At 42.8% G+C, this 18,254-nt stretch overlaps 1 long non-coding RNA gene across 1 annotated transcript in view; it reads left to right on the forward strand.

The window, feature by feature from the left end:
• The window catches only part of LOC308308390, a 319,469-nt gene extending 302,424 nt beyond the window's left edge, over positions 1-17,045 (forward strand). Inside the window, exon 3 of the long non-coding RNA XR_013963286.1 lies at positions 16,287-17,045. This is a non-coding gene — a long non-coding RNA (uncharacterized lncRNA). The remainder of the gene's footprint in view (positions 1-16,286) is intronic.
• The last annotated feature ends 1,209 nt before the right edge of the window (positions 17,046-18,254 follow it).

Genomic DNA, 18,254 nt, shown 5'->3' on the forward strand with positions numbered 1-18,254 from the left:
AGGTTGGAGGGGGTACATCATTGTTACCTACAATATCTTTTTGTGTGTGGCAAGTGTGATGAGAAACGTTGCTTACCACTCTTGGCACTGCCAACAGGTGGTCTAGAGGATGCGGTTGGCTGTGACTGGCCCAGCTCAGAAGCTGAAATCACAAAATGGCAAATGGCTTTTGGTAAGGTGAAACATGTGCACAAAATCAATTATTATTTATATCCCCATCATGTCTCTAGTTATAGTTATGCTAAAGGTAGACATGTTCACAAAATCAAGTGATTATTTACATCTCTTTCATGTCTCTAGTTATAGTTATGCTAATAAGGTAAACATGTTCACAAATTCAATTGATTATTTACATCTCTATGTCTCTCTGGGCCATGCATTTTGACACTTGATAGCTTGATAAAAGCATTGAACAAACAGATAGGATAAATGTAGGCCATCTGTGAGAAAAATAACCTCACCTTGACTACAGCCAGCAGATCCCTCCAAGTCAGACACAGTAGCCACTGGCTCCTCAAACTCTGAGTCTAAAATCACATGGAGAACACAGACAATGAACGATTATAATCTTGACATATGCAGGTACGCCTGTCATCCACTCGGCGGCGCTCTCCATCAATGAATACATTTTCAACACAATTGTGGGCATCTCTCTCTCTCGCGCGCCGACACATCCCCCCCCCCCCCTCTCTCTCTCTCTCTCCCATCAGTGCATTGACATAACTCTGAGTATACGAGCAACAAGCACGCAACGTGCGCGCCTCTCTCTCTCCCCCCCATTACAGTTTACAGTTTACAGTTTAGGCATTTAGCAGACCATTAGTGCAGAGACATAACTCTAGCAACAAGCACACAAGCACGCAACGTGCGCGATCGTGCAACATGTGCGCACATGGGATTTATTGGCATGAGAAAACATAGTAGGCTATACCTTACGTTGCCAAAGCATAAGTGCAGTGTACCCTCTCTCCCCCTCTCTTTCTGAGATTTTAGTTAGTGCAGTGACACATGGCCTGGCTAGATCAGAGGCGTCAATTGGGTATGGCAAGCTATGGCAGATGACATACCTTGGATACAGGGGGAAATAATAAAATGTACTGTAATCGTGCCTGTTGCTAAGGTATGGCAATATGACTGGTGTCTTGCACGCGCGCCCTCGAGCGCGTGCAAGACACCAGTCATGTTGCCATACCTTAGCAACAGGCTTTTTCTGAACTGACGCCACTGGGCTAGATGTCTGTATGCTTCTTGTACATGCGTTTCTCAGAGAATGCGTGCATGACTGCATGATCGCTTGTTTGATACGATCATAGTACACGCGCGCACATGTCTATCACAGAGAGGAATGGCCATTGTTGCATTGCGTTTATAATTTAGAATATAACACTATAACCCCATGGGCTTCTCGCATAAGCGTTTATCAGAATGCAGTGCACTGATCGCTTGTTTGATACGATCATAGTACACGCGCGCACATGTCCATCACAGAGAGGAATGGCCATTGTTGCATTGCGTTTATAATTTAGAATATAACACTATAACCCCATGGGCTTCTCGCATAAGCGTTTATCAGAATGCAGTGCACTGATCGCTTGTTTGATACGATCATAGTACACGCGCGCACATGTCTATCACAGAGAGGAATGGCCATTGTTGCATTGCGTTTATAATTTAGAATATAACACTATAACCCCATGGGCTTCTCGCATAAGCGTTTATCAGAATGCAGTGCACTGATCGCTTGTTTGATACGATCATAGTACACGCGCGCACATGTCCATCACAGAGAGGAATGGCCATTGTTGCATTGCGTTTATAATTTAGAATAGAACACTAACCCCATGGGCTTCTCGCATAAGCGTTTATCAGAATGCAGTGCACTGATCGCTTGTTTGATACGATCATAGTACACGCGCGCACATGTCTATCACAGAGAGGAATACACATGCTGCGTTACTTTAGAATAAAACACGATAAAACCATCAAAATACAATAAAATGCTCCTTACCGCTAGTGTCCACACGCATTGGAATCCACTCATCCTCCGCCTCCTCCACTTCGCTGAATGGATCGTCCTGGGAGGTGAGGGGGCTCTCTGCATACTCCCGGGCAGCAGTTTGCCTGACGCTCCGCCTCAGCGGAGGTGAACAGAGCAACGGCGCCTCTGGTTCCTCCTCGGCATCCGAAACCAGCGTCTCGTCGTCCGTCTCGTCCGGAGCCTCAACCGGAGCTGCCCAGGTCTCTGGCTGCTCAGAGCGGTCGGGGAGGGGGACGGCGACGACGACAGGCTCCGCTTCATGGAGCGGAGGCACCGCAGCCACGGGGCGCGGGGGGATGGGGAGAGGAATGGCGTCCTCAGGACGAGGCATGGCAGCTCCCTGCCGCAAGTAGCTGTCCATTGTCCGCTGGCGTGGACCACGACCCACGCTAGAGGTGCCTGCGGGGGGATCAGGCTGGGGGGGGCGGACAGCAGGCGCAGGGTGCTTGCTCTTACTCTTACGTTTGCCTGGCATCGTGAGAGACCTCACTAGGCTACACTGGATCACTGGAAATACCACCACCAACACCACCACCACCAACACCACCAAACCACCACCAAACTATACAACAAAAGGTAAGTAAATATAAACTACTACAACTACTACTACTACTACTATGCTACTATATAACAAAAATCCTATATAAATCCTATAAAAAAATCACTAAAAAAAGGCTCTACTCACTAAAAAAAATATATACTAACCGCTCTCCTCTCCTCCTCCTCTCAAACTTGCTCAACTCTCTCCCTTTCTTTCCCTCTCTCCTCAAACACACACACACTCTCTCTCTCGATCTCTCACACACTCTCTCTCACAATCAATCACTATATCTCTCTCTCAATCTGTCCACTATCAATACTCCGCTCAAAATCTCTCTGTCTCTGTCTCTCACTTTGCGCAATGCAATAACGTACCTACTCCCACAATGTGAGGAGTTTCCCACAGGCCTTTTATACTGTGGTGATTGTTTGGTCATGTGATTTGATTTTCTTTGATCTAAGACAGCTTGTTGATGTTTGAAGGGGCGCCTCGACTCTTTCCTTTGAAGTGCTTGACCCCAAACAATGTCAGGAGTTGCAGAAGGCTTTGAAGTTGTTGTAAACGCATTTTGATCAAAAAGACGGGAAAAGACGATCGGCTGATTGAACCAAGTAGGAAGTCCGAGGGAGTACGGCCAGGCTGAGAAGGTGTTAATGAATAAATACATTTTAATCGGCTCATAATATCGGTACATTTGTACTGTACACTCTTCGAGTTACAGACCCATGAGGGTCCATTTGGTTCCTAACCATCTATCATTTCTGGAACTCCTTCAAGGACCCCTTGAAGGAATGGGCTATGTTTTACTCACCTGTGTTCTCGCTGTGGATCATCGCAGCACCATCGGTGCCGGTGGCGTCATCCTCTCTCTCACCGTCGATGTTATTAAGCGGCGACGGCTTCTTCTCATCTCCGAGTATGACGTCCAGCAGCTCGTAGAACTGGTAACCGTCGATTCGTCCTGGCGCTGCTGCCCCTCTTTTGTTGCCGTCTTTTATCTTTCTATACGTGTTCTTCAGATCCTTGACTTTCCTCTGACACTGCTGCCAGGACCTGGTGAAGCCCTGTTCCGCCATGCCGCGAGATATGTCTTCATACAGCGCCCTCTTCAGGTGGTTCTTCCTGCATATAGGCCAGTCACAATTATTACATGATTGTCTAATCACGATTATTTTATAAACACAATTATTTTACATAATCGCAATTATTTTGACATAATCGTCATAATCGTTTCCATGTTGAAAAATGTTCATATATTTTCGAGTATTTAAAACAGTAATGGAAATAGCAGATCTACAAGCTCACAATGCGTCACGATGCGACGTGTTGTGAGCTTGTAGATCGCTATTTCCATTATCAATGTTCTTTTTTAAGTATAGGCCTAATCAAATATGTCAGTAATTTCTTTGTATATTTAGGTTATGTGTCATATCTGCCATGTGCAACTTCAAAGCCAACAAAGCCAAACAGAAATGTAATTGTCAATGACAAAAAAACATGATTAAATCATTCATCGCATGATTTGAGTGAAGATTAATCGTCATGTAAAATCTTGACAGCCCCACCTGTATATTTTCTTGTCATACAAAACAAGACAATACAGTACAGTACAAAACAAACAACAAACACGAACGAAAAAGTTATCAATACATCAAAACAAAAACATCAGAGCCAGGGGGAATTACTAAAATGAAAACTTTAAAAAGTCTTCTTATTTTTTTAGCAAATCTTTTTAATGTACTGCATTCCATCTAAATAGAATAAATGATGGCTGGCTTGGAATGACTAAACGTCGATGTAGGCTATGTATAGTAGCCTATATGAAATGTAGCTTTTATGCTGCATTTATTTTGGAATTAATTGTACCCACACCAACAAGTTTTGGTTGTCTTTCAGAATGTTGTCTATGGTCTTTACTGGCAGAATGTACTGTTTGGCTTTGATACTGATAGTAATAAGAAGAGAGAGGTATATTCATAATGAATGTGGTGAGGTGATATATTTCTTTTCCCTACCTGTATATTGCTATCAGAGTGTGCTGTACAGAGGGCTCCCGCCGCTCCCCCCACAGCGCTAGGAGACTCTCCACCTCTCCGTCTCTCCACTTCTTGAAGCGGCCGTCCACATGTCTGCTTCTGTAGAACTTAAACTCTCTGCTTCCATTGAGTTTGTTTTTGTTTACATTTTAATAACACTCCGTGTTCTCTGCTCGCGCTCTGTAATGACGTCAGTGAGAGTGGGCAGTCGCGCTGCAAGTGACGTTTTGGGCAGGGAGTATCTATTCTGCATCTAGCTTGAGGCAAGACCCAAATTCAGATTTCAGAGTGAACAGTTTTAACTCAAATCTTTGCTTCTGGGGGGTCCCTGGAACAACATATTTTGAGATGGGGGTCCGCAGCCAAATACATATCATTTTGGGGGTCCATGACATGACAAAGTTTGAGAACCACTGATATAATAGGCCAATTCTATTCACGATATTCCTGGCCATTCTATGGAGGCTGCCATTTTCCTTTTACAGAGGGCGCTGGAGCATTTTTAAACATCTTTTCACTTCCTCCCAAGTCGAAGAACAAGAGATCCCAAGGAAGTGACAGGGAATTGTCTGTTGCCAGATATTGCCAGAGACAAGCAGCCAGGTCTATGAATAATAAGCCCAATAGAATTAACTAGGTTCAGTTTTACTACTTTACATTTACATTTGAAAATAGCAGATCAGCAAGCTCACAATGTGTCACATTGTGACACATTGTGAGCTTGTATATTTGCTATTTAAAAAATATAGAGGAAAGAAAAAACGAAAATAATTTGAATATTTTTGAAACATTTTAACAACACAAATCTGTGTGGCGGTCCCTGGCACCACATATTTTCAGATGGGGGTCTGCGACTGTGGACAAATCTGTTAATCTGGGGTCCTTGATATGAAAAGATTTGGGAACCACTGGTTTAAAAAATATTAGAAAGTAAGCCCAATAAACAACGACACCAATTGCTTATTATAAGCAGACATGGCAACACCGGTTCATTCAGAGCCAAGAGCCCAGAGCGCCTCTACTGACACTTTAATGCAAGGACACAGGAAACCAAATGATGTTTTTTATTTTCTTTCAGGATATGAACAGGAAGCCGGGGGCGGGGCCAGGAATATCGTGAATAATGTCTGTTTTTCTGTTTTTTTTTTTTTTTGCTATAGCCTATCAGTGGTCCTCAAACTTTGTCATGTCAAGGACCCACAAAATGATACACGTGTATTTGGCTGCGGACATATTTAGCCGTGGGAAGTATAGGTGCTGCAGGTGCCACCCCTATCAGTGGTTTTATGTATAGGACCTACCGGTAATAGCCTATATATTCTACTGTATTCTTGTGTTCTGACGGGCCACCGCTGCCCGCCGCTGCTTTGCCAGTGTGCCACTGTTGTTTTATGTCTATAATATGTTTAATCATCATAATTAGCCTTAGCTATTATATTCACGGCCCGTCCCCCGGGTGCTGAAGTCACATTTTGAAGGGGAAAATCCTACTATAGCCTGCCCTATAGAGTTAACACAGAAATCGCAAATTTAATGCAATTTCCGAATAGTAAAGTATAAAATACGGCTAGCATGATCAAGAACACAAGATAGTAAAAGGCACAAAGCATTATAATTTACTTTACCGTTCGAAATAATGATTTGTTGGCTTTAAGTCCAGCTATTTCTGTTATAGTTTCCCCTTCTAAATTGATGTCAGCACCCGGGGGATGCTGAGAAATTTGCTGAGTGGGCGGGCCATGAATAAGGCTTATTATGTTTCATTGCCTTGGCATAGCAAAAATGCCTATTTTTAATAAAAACCTGAATTAAATAAAATTTATTAAAAATACAATGTTCTGCGGGTGCTCGCAGGAAGGGTCCCTGCAGCACCTGCTACTGTAAATGACTTCCCACAGCCCTGGGGACCCCCATCTCAAAATATTTTGTTCTGGGGACCCCCAGAAGTAAACATTTGAGTTAAAAATGTTCACTCTGAATTTGGGTCTTGCCTTAAGCTAGATGCAGAATAGATACACGCCTCCCTCTTTCACAGGTGTTCCGCCTAGGTGGACGGGATTTTCAGTTTAGGCCTAACATAAGCATAGTGTTTGTGGCATAGACTAGTATAAAGGGAATCAATGAAACAGCACTTTAGCAGCACATTCATGACACCTCATCACATTTAAAACTCTGCATTGTCCTTAGTCATTGCTTTAAAGGCTGTGATTGTTATTATTTTATTATAATATTTAAGTTAATCTGTTCGTTTTCATTTCTGTTTAGATTAGGGTTTAGGCCTATAATGTTATCCATTTTAAATTGTATTTAGGCTACATATTCTGTATTTACTTTAAAGTAAAAAGTAAAAAATGAGGAATTCCTAATTTCTTATCATGTGTCCCATTATTCTTTACTAATACATCATTTCCATTCTGTCTCGAACAGTGACCAAGAAAGCACTTGTGCTTTTACTTAATCAGTTCCCAGCAACACACTCTTGTCTCGTGGGATCTAGAACCGGTAAACACAGGACGTTCGTGAGTTTGACGATGATGAAGGGGTTCATCATGGCATATAGACTGTAAAAACATAAATGGACAGTGCCACACCATTGGCTTCTATACAGACTGCAAATGAAGGCTTTTTCAGCGCCATCTTACTTAGAGATAAAATCAAGTGTAAAGTTTGTCAAATCTCATAGACTTACATTGAGCTAAAAAGGTTTTTGACACCAGCAGAAGGTGAACTGGGCCATTCATAGGAACAGCAACTTCAACTAGAACCCAGAAGTGGCTTAATAAAAAAATTAAAAAACTACCAACAAAACTTGCCCCTTATTGGTTCATGGTCCAATTTTAAACACATTAAATCACTCCGGTTGAAGGCACACACTCACTGTTTATTTTACACATACAGGCATAGGCGATTTTAAGGGGTGTCCTAGGGTGCACGTGCACCCCCTGGCCGCCAGGCGGCCATTTTGATTTTTTTGATCATAATAAACACGCAATATGATTTAGAAGAAGAACATCTCAAATTCGCCTTTTTTGACCCTTTGAAGCACCCATAGCATGACTTCTAAACCAATCACAGCAAATGGGGGGCGGGAGGTAATAGGACTACTGGTTTCTCAACCAATCACAGTGACTGTCTGAACGTCTCTGACAGCACAGCTGAAAAACAAACGGCAGATGATGACACCTGCAGATTTATCTAAATAACAGAATTAAACAGTTGTTTCACAGTGGAATATGCTACCTGGGGTTAACTACAGACATCCATAGGACATGTGGATAGCTTTTACATTTACCATACGTGAACTAAAGTTTTCGGCGCTGCTCAACGAGGCTGGATTACACGATGTGTTCTGTGCCTCCAAGGAATAACACTTTCTTCTGGGCACCTCAATATAACATTGGATATTTTCTTGTCATTTTCTTAAGGTAAGACATGGCTTTATTTAACTATCTGTTCACTGTGGAGTTAGCCAGTCTGTTTTCTTCTCCTCCGTGTGTGTGTGTGTGTGTGTGTGTGTGTGTGTGTGTGTGTGTGTGTGTGTGTGTGTGTGTGTGTGTGTGTGTGTGTGTGTGTGTGTGTGTGTGTGTGTGTGTGTGTGCGCGCACGCGCGAGCGAGCGCGCATGCTTGCTTCACTTGCTTGTAAATATTGGTAGCTGCTGGTTATGGATCTTTGGTGGTGTGGTTGTGCCACACCACCAATGTAAATGACTGCTTGATTGCTTGATGAATGATGATTAACTTGATGTTTGGCTTTATATGTCCTGGCTGTGCTGCCTCTGTCTGCAAAATAAGTAAATAAATCCTATAGATAGACATATGGTGTCTAGAAAAATGCACGCGCGCGTGCATGAGGTAATAGAGGTCGTGCACCCCCTGCTGGAAGAGGCTAGAATCGCCTATGCATACAGGATATTATATTCGTTGAAGAAGACAAAACATTCAGCTATATTTGCCACAGCTGAACATGTATCTAGTGCTGTGTGCGTGCATGTGTTCATGTCTGCAGCATGAGTGCTTGGAGCTGGGTGACTAATCTGGCAGCCGGTTGGCTGATGGGGTAGTGATATAACAACCTCTTCTTGAGACACACCCCCTTCACATAGTACCTGAAAAACATTGAGAGAGACGATGAAAAGACACTTTATTGTCCGTTATATGGAACATCAAATGGAAATGTGCCTCTGGCACGCCAGAGTTGTGAGCAGGGGTCATCAATTTGTGTGTGTGGCAAAGACTTCTGTTTTACACACCATTATAATGTTCTGATTTTGATCATAACACCCAATTACTGAACGTCAAGTCTCAAACGTTTTGTTTGCGAGGACCACCATAACTCAGAGTGTACAAATGGAACCAAATGGACCCGTAAGGGGCCCGTGAGGGTCCATTCATTTGATTCCATTCTACAAATGCCTTCTAAATCAGTGATTCTCAAACTTTGTCGTGCCATGGACCTCCAAAATGATATGTATTTTATTATAAATGTCACAATTTTGTAACCCATTTTCCACTCAGTGCCAATTAACTAAGCTGTAATCCTGGGCTCTGCTCTCCCTCTGCCAACCTGGGGAGAGCCCCGAACTGAGCTCATGCTTCCTTCAGTGCATGAGGAGTGAGCAGGCCGCTTCTTACGGTATGTAAGCTTGTAGATCGGCTATTTTCAGCGCTAACCTGAACTCCTCCCTGAAGCTCTGCCTCAGGTGTTCGGCCAGCGGTCCTCCGTGCTGAAGACAGACCACCAGCACCCTGCATCGCTGGAACAGCAGCACAGCCTGCGCCGGGCTCAGGGGGGCCGCCTGGTGGTCACCGTCAGACCACACCCTGATCACCTGCCGGGCCTGGTAGTCCAGGAAACTATGCTGGAGATGGAGAGATAGAGAGAGGGAGAGAGAGGGGGGGATGGAGAGAGAGAGATGGAGAGAGGGGGGAGATGGATAAAGAGAGAGGGGGAGAAAGATGAAGAGAGAGAGAGAGAGCCGGGGGTGAGAAAGAGATGGAGAGAGGGGGGCGGAGGAGTTATTGTCGGTCAGTGGTTTTCAAACATTTTCATGTCAAGGACCTCCAAACATATGTATTAATTTGACCACAGATCCTCATCTGAAAAGCTTTCCATGGGAGCCCCATGAGATAAGATCTGTCAGCATTGCTAGGGATCCCCTGGAACTACCGTACATCCCAAGGACCCCTTGTTCTAGTTCAAACATGGGCAACTGGCGGCCCGGGACCCCTCACCTTCACTTGACACTAAACCTGTAGGATAATATGGGAATACTGATAGTATTTCAGCTGTTACAATTCAAAACATGGTTGACAGACAGAAAAGCACAGGTGTTACCAGGAGTGGATGAGGTTGTAGAACTCTGAGGATCCAACTCACGGTCAGGAAGTTCTCCACCGAGGAGCACCTACTCACCTGACACACACACACACACACACACACACACACACACACACACACACACACACACACACACACACACACACACACACACACACACACACACACACACACACACACACACACACACACACACACACACACACACACACACACACACACACACACACACACACACACACACACACACACACACACAGTACTTTGTCATTCTAGTATCTCGTGCAAAAAAGATGAGCTTGTAGATCGGCTACTTTTGCTTCTTTTGAATTGGAATCCTGAAATGTAACATTTGGATTTAATTTCAAACGCATTTAGTTATATACTCATGTTAACTTCATGAACCTAAATACAAATACATTGGACATAAAAAAAAAAAACTATACTACTATACTATTCATTAACATACTAATATAGACTTACGGAATTAAAGCAGGTCATGTTTGGCTGAAATCAATAACATATCAGTATTCCGGTATTAACCTGCAGGCCGCATTAAAGATCCACCGTCACACCCCGAAATTATAATAGTATGATACAGTAGGATACAGTAGGTCACGTGGTCTTTTTTAAAACGGTCTGAAATCTCTGAATCAAATGATCCCATCCCCCGTAGCGCAGCCCCCTCCACTCGGAGGAGTAGAGAGACAGACAGGAGACAGCCTGGCCAGCAGATATGGGATTTATGGCTATTTGAAGTGAGCTGGATCTCTGAAATTGAGTACTTTTCCCACCACTGTTCATTAGAAAGGAACGGCTCCCTACTGTGAACCGAATCATATCGTTCATTTCAAAGAGCCGTTCAAAAGACTTGATTCGTTCGCGAACGTCACATCAATACTGGCCAGCCCTACGCAGTTCGCGCGCAGCTGCCCAACTCAGTGAAAACATCGTGTTTTCCATTTCAATGAATAAACATAAACAAGCATATTCCCATGAACAATGGGGAAGTAACAACCGGTAACCACCGGAAATATAATTTTTATATCCACAGATTTATATATAAATTTGTGTCTTTAGCTTTAGCTTTAGTGCTACCCCAGCTAGCCCTGTGGGAGCAGAGAAGAAAAGTTGTTTCTGAGCGAGCCTGCGGGCGATGGGAAGAAAATGTACATTGTGCAGACATACAGTAAGTAACAGTCAAATAATTAATTTGATTGGCTTATCGTGCATTCCCACAATAACATAAAAAAAATATTAACTTGTTTTTAAGATGATTTCTTAAGGTGACAGTAACCCTTAAGGTGACATAGTCCCTTTAACCAAGGTTCTTAATAAACACGTGACAATAAAAGATGGGCTGACAAGGATTCCCCCAAGAGTACAATCTTAATTTAACAATTCAGCAATAATAAAAGGGGACTTTATTGTATCAAAAGTGTTTAAAACAACAATTAATTATGGACGGGTACACATTAAAGTGTATTACCCCCTCAGGCCGGGGAACAGTTTTGTGTATTACAGTATGTACAGTATGTAGTACAGTAAAAAAAATAATAATAATAATATATATATATATATATATATATATATATATATATATTTTTTTTTTTTTTTTTTCTATGAAAGCCAAATGTGTAAGCTATCAAATAGTTTTGGAACTTTGTTTCTAGCTGCTACAGAGGCTGAGTAATACGTTTTCCAGGAAAAAACAGCGGGTAATTTTCATATCGGACTTAGGCCTATAAGGCTTTTTTTTTAATCGGACTTAGGCCTAAATGGGTTAAAAAGAGATCTCTATAAAATGCAAACTGCAATAGAACAAAGGAAATAAGGGAAAGAGACTGCACTGCAGGATGGCAGGCCTTAGCCACAAAGGAAGGGGAACTAAAGGCCTAAGAAACACCAGGTACCCTGGCCTAATCAACCACCTTAAAAAGGAGTAGTTCACCCCCAAATGCATTTGGGTCCCCATCCGGAATCAATGGGGGTAGATTTACTAGAATAAAATCATTGTCTTAGGAATACAAAAAATACAAAAAGATATTATTTTACTCAAGTCTCCATGGTGTGAGTAATCAATAGAAAAAAAAAACATTTTGAGGGTGAACTACTCCTTTAAGGTAAAAGCTAAGGCATTCAATAAAGCAGAGCATGCAAGGGAGGTTGAGTGCAAAACACCGATCAGTAAGGGCACAGCAATAGATACAATTCACAGCAATAGATATTTCTTGGGGGAAATACTATAAAGTTTAATGACAAAACCATTAAATACTATTAAAAATAAACCCCAAACAGAACAAAACGGCAGTGGCAGTCTATCTACAACGGGAACACAAACACTATAAAAGAGATATATTATAAACAAACAGAATAGTGACATTTACATTTAGTACCTCTGTCTAATTAACAAATGAACGCAACCCATGTAGAGGCACAACACGGGCAGCAGTCTCTACGGAGCAGGGCCTAAAGTGACAGACAGACTGGTCAGTCTCAAGTGCAAATATTGTATTGGCTTCACCCATTACTTCCAATAGAAACCTACCCAGAGCATCCATGGCACACAACAACTCAACCTGCCACAGGGACAACAGAGGGAAATGCACCCATCCTAGCTGTGGCTTTTATAGTGAACCAAACAATCTGGGTAGCAGGAAGTGAGGAGCTCTGGCCTGTCTCTCCACAGTAGCCCAGGAGGGACATTCCTGACTGGCTACAAGTACACAATGAGATAGCTCTGGTCCATAGCGTTAGTGGAGTTCTCACGCTATGTTCCTCTACCTCCGTATTCCTTGGCAAAACCGGAAACCCCGCCGTCTGGTCCGGAAATAACAAAAAACTGTTTCGCCCCTCACCAAACCAAAGGTATCAGTGGACAGTTGGAAGCTCACTCTACTTAGTGGATGCAGTCCGGGCGCGCCACAAAACGCTTAAAATACATTTATAGGGCGAAATGAAAGAAACGTGTGTTGTTGTTGTTGACAATAACAAACAGTTAGTATTAATTGTAATGCATGAAACGTGTGTAACGTACCTGTTTCAAGGTGTGTCCACACACTGCATCATCAGTGGACTCCACAACTTAGATCTATAGATTCACACACATTCCCACTGATTTATAAATGACTGTAGTCTAGTAGCTCCACATGCTCTGTGTACTGTAGACTGAGGTATCCTATTGCCCGGAGGGACGGTTTGGTCCCTGATTGGCTGTTCGTTCATTCATTCATTCATTCATTCATTCATTCATTCATTCATGTTTTACACCACATCTGTTGTTCATTAAAAAAGTATGAATTAATGAAGTTATAATAGTTTTCTTTTCTTTGTCTGTAATTCTTAAAGGGACACTCAGATTTGGTTCCATTTGTACACTCTCAGAGTTACAGACCTGTAAGGGTCCATTTGGCTCCATTTGTACACTCTCAGAGTTACAGACCTGTAAGGGTCCATTTGGTTCCATTTGTACACTCTCAGAGTTACAGACCTGTAAGGGTCCATTTGGTTCCATTTGTACACTCTCAGAGTTACAGACCTGTAAAGGTCTGCACACTGCTGCGTTTTTCGTAGCGAAATGCATTTTTCAGGGCAAGGAGAGAGAGAGAGATAGAGAAAGCAAGGGACCGAGTGGTGCACGAAACGGGCGGCAGTGTGCAACGTGACTGACATAACGTGAGGTTGATTTTTTTATTCACTCGAAATTCACTCCGATATTCTGCCCGAAAAACGCAGCAGTGTGCAACCAGCTTTAGGGTCCATTTGGTTCCATTTGTACCCTCTCAGAGTTACAGACCTGTAAGGATCCATTTTGTAACTGATAATATGACATGAATGTAAGGTTAAGCAACAATGTAACTCAAGTCATTGCCAGTTTTAAGATATTTAAACTGGGTTAAACTGGTTATAATCTATATCAGAGCACAGGGCTCACAGCAGATCGACAACGTGAGATCTTGTAGATCTGCTATTTTTGGTGAATGTTCCCCCCAGAATAGGGATGATGGGGTTCCCTGTGGTTAAACATCAAGTATGAAGTTATTTTCAATCTGTCCTGGAATGGAAACTGATATTCTCTCTAGTTTTCCTGGTGACATAGCCTACTACTGTATGTTAGGAGGAAGGATTTACATATTTATGTACCATAATGACATAAATGTAAGGTTCTATAAAGCAGGGGTCTTCCATGTTTTCTTCCATATAGTTTCATTGTTTCACAGCACAAAGTGTATTTTGGATTCATTCATGTCACTTCATGTTTTCAGATATTTAACCACTTGAACCCTCAATACTTAATAAACTTGACCTTTCACTCTGTACTTGTTCTGCTCTTTTTCCCCTCTACACCAAACCTCTTTGCCGAAAATAGCCGATCTACAAGCTCACAACGCCTCGTGCTGCGAGGACCCCCTGTTGAAGACCCTTCCTATAAAGCAACAATGTAACTCATAATATGACATAAATGTAAGGTTCTATAAAGCAACAATGTAACTCATAATATGACATAAATGTATTTTATTTTAATTATTTACAGATGGTGACCAGAGATTAAAACGATGTGAGAATTGTTATACTAAACAGAAATTAAAACAAACAGATTAACGTAAATATTATATAACGTAAATATAATATATAATCATAACAATCACAACATTTAAAGCAATGACTGTAAATAAGGACAGTGAAGAGTTTTAAATGTGATGTAAAGTGTGAAACACTCATCTAAAGTGTTGTTCCATTCCTTTTCTACCATTTGGAGTCCTTGCAGCCTGAACCCTCAAGCACTTACCAGCTGACGTCAGCAGGGGGCAGCAGTGGCTCAGTGGCTCAGGGGTAGAGTTGCAGTCTTAGAACACAGAGGGTTCCTGAAGGGTTCCCAGTTCGATCCCGGGCTCCCCCAGAGTTAGTGTGGAAGAGTCCTTGAGCAAGACTCTGAACCCCTAGTTGCTCCCTGTGAGCAGGTTGGTGCCTTGCATGGTTTCCTCTGCCATCGGTGTATGAATGTGTGTGTGAATGGGTGAATGTAATGCACAATCTCTGTGCAAGGGCCTTGGATAAAGGCGCTATATAAATGCACCATTTACCATTTAGGTCACTTAAGTCAGTGAGGGTGCAGGGATGACATTGGAATTGGGCCGTTGAACACGACTACATTTGGAGGTTGGAAGCGCTCCTGGGAAATCACTCAACAGTGGGCAGTGGGACGGTAATGAAAACGAGCACTTCCAAACTCTTGATAGATAGATAGAGGGATAGATGGATAGATAGATGGCTAGATAGATCTATTAAATGGCAGATCTACAAGCTGAGAGTGTACAAATGGAACCAAATGGACCCTTATGGGCCTGTATCTGAGTGTGTACAAATGGAACCAAATGGATGTCTGTGTGTGTGTGTGTGTGTGTGTGTGTGTGTGTGTGTGTGTGTGTGTGTGTTTGTGTGTGTGTGTGTGTGTGTGTGTGTGTGTGTGTGTGTGTGTGTGTGTGCGAGCGCGCGCGCGCGTGCGTGTGTGTGCGCGTGTGCGTGCGTGCGAGCGCACAGAATAACCCTCACAAAAAAATCCATTATTATTATATCTTTAATTAACACAATTGTATCAGCGTTGAATGAACTTTGGCACAATTTAAATGGTTTCATTTTCTTGAAGATATTAGTAAATATACATGAAAGGTTTGAAATAAATGTTTTACATTTCATAATAAAATGTTATAGGTTAAAAATACAAGGATTTTCAAAACACTTCATTGGAGTTTCCATTATCAACAAAACTTTACAATATTCATGTTTAAATGTTCTAGACCAGATGTTCTCACACTTGTTGGTCACGACCCCCAAAATAATATTTGAACTGGAGACCCCCCAAAATAATCAGGTTTGAACTGGAGACCCCCCAAAATAATCATATATATTCAGGTTTGAACTGGGGAACCCCCAAAATAACCATATTTAATCAGGTTTGAACTGGGGACCCCCACCCTGACAAAACAGTAAACTGTAGGAGTTGAGGCTTTACATTTGGTTAGACTCAGTTCCACGTTGCGAGGCATTGTGAGCTTGTAGATCGTCTATTTTCATAATATTTGCCCCTTTATGTTATTTGACAATTTGTCCAATGTTTGACCAGTTTATAGTTTGATTACTTTTAAAAGTGCTTTCATTGTCACTTCACTGTCATCTGGGGACCCCCTGGGGGTCCCTCTGGTGGTCCCCAGATGGGGGTCCAGACCCACAGGTTGAGAACAAACCTTTTCATGTCAATCTGAGAGGTTTGTGCCAGAGACTCAAATCAAAGATTCCTTGTTTGAAAATATAGCAGAGTTGTGAACTTGTAGATCTGCTGTTTTCAATTTATACAGTAAATGGTTAAAGTGGTTACAGCGATTTTTATGCTATATACTTTATACTTGAATGTTGCTGGGGACCCCCTGGAACCCCCTCAAGGACCCATGGGGGTCCCCGGACCCCCACTTTGAGAACCACTGTATTCATGATATATAAATCTGTACAATGTGTTAGACACACAGAGCCCCCCATCGCTATGGAAACCAAACCATATTGATTCTGTAAACACCCCCCTCCCCCCTCCTAATTATGACATTATGATACAACACCCTGTCTGTCTGTCTGTCTGTCTGTCTGTCTGTCTGTCTGTCTGTCTGTCTGTCCTCACATCCTGTCAGTCTGTCCTCACATCCTGTCTATCTGTCTGTCAGTCTGTCCTCACACAGAGACACAGAGGAGTCAGGGTCAAACCCAAAGGCAGCATAGAGAGGTTCAGTAAATGTGGTCTGGACGGTGTAAATGTGTCTCAGTGTGTCTGAGGACACTTCATAGAAGGACAGAATCCCTTCAGGATGGTCCAGATACACTGCTACTCTGTTGGAGTCAGAGGGACGATCAGGAAGGAAAGTGGCCTTACTATTGTGTGAGGCAATGTATATGTTACCATGGTTACCATCACTACAGGAGAGTCTCCAGGACATTTTACTGAATCCAAGGTCACAGTCCTCACCCTCTCCTTTCCTACTGATTCCTCTGTAGGTCACTCCTATAGAAACCTCTCCACTCCTCTCTACCTCCCAGTAACAGCGTCCAGTCAGACCCTCTGTACACAGAACCTGGACCAGGTCAAACCTGTCTGGATGATCAGGATATGAATGAGGCTGTTCCACCCGAGTCGCCTTCCGGTTGTTCTCAGACAGAGAGAGGTTTGTGTGTGCTGTGTTTGTGTCCAGTGTGAGACGATGTGAATCTGATGAGAAAACAACACAGTAAACATTAAAAACATCCCTCACTGAGTGACACACACACGCACGCGCGCACACATGTGCACACACAAACACACACACACACACGCACGCACGCACGCACGCACGCACGCACGCACGCACGCACGCACGCACGCACGCACGCACGCACGCACGCACACACACACACACACACACGCACACACACACACACACACGCGCGCACACACAAACACACAGGTTTGGTTTCCATAGCGATGGGGGGGGGGGGGGGGTTAGCACATTTAAACATGTTATGTTGGTACAGATTTATAGATCATGAATACAGTGGTTCTCAGAGTGGGGTCTGGGGACCCCCAGGGGTCCTTGAGGGGGTTCCAGGGGGTCCCCAGCAACATTCATGTATATAACACCAAAATCAGTGTAACCGTGCACTTTAAACATTTACTGTATATATTTGAAAATAAACGAGCTCACAGCGCGTTGCATCGCAATGTGTTGTGAGCTTGTAGATAATCTATTTTAAAAAAATATCTTGGAAAAGTGGAGTCTCTGGCACAAACTCTTTTCAGGTGGGAGTCTGTGACGCACACGCACGCGCACACGCACACGCACATGCACACGCACACGCACACACACTTTCCAAACATGTTCATATTTTTTCCTTTTTTTTTCTTAAAAAATAGCAGGTCTACAAGCTCGCAGCACGGCACCAAGTGATGCTCTGTGATCTTGTAGATCTGCAGACCTAATGAGATAATACAGCATCACACTCATTTGAACCACTTTATCCATATTTTACACGTTGGCCATTTAACACATTTAGAGCTATAAAACATCTGTGTCATTTTAGATTAGATCTTTATATTTAGCAACAAGGAATGTCAGAAAACTCTTTTCTCCAGATTCAAACTTTTTGTGATTTTTCCTAAGCTAGCGCCCCCTACTGTACTTGATCACACTACAGCATTACACAAAAGAACCTAAAGTAGCAGATCTACAAGCTCCAAACATGGCGTGAAGTGACGCGTTTGGAGAACAGATGTTTTCTAG

Source organism: Nannobrachium achirus (genome assembly GCF_963921795.1).
Source record: "Nannobrachium achirus genome assembly, chromosome: 23".
NCBI lineage: Eukaryota > Metazoa > Chordata > Actinopteri > Myctophiformes > Myctophidae > Nannobrachium > Nannobrachium achirus.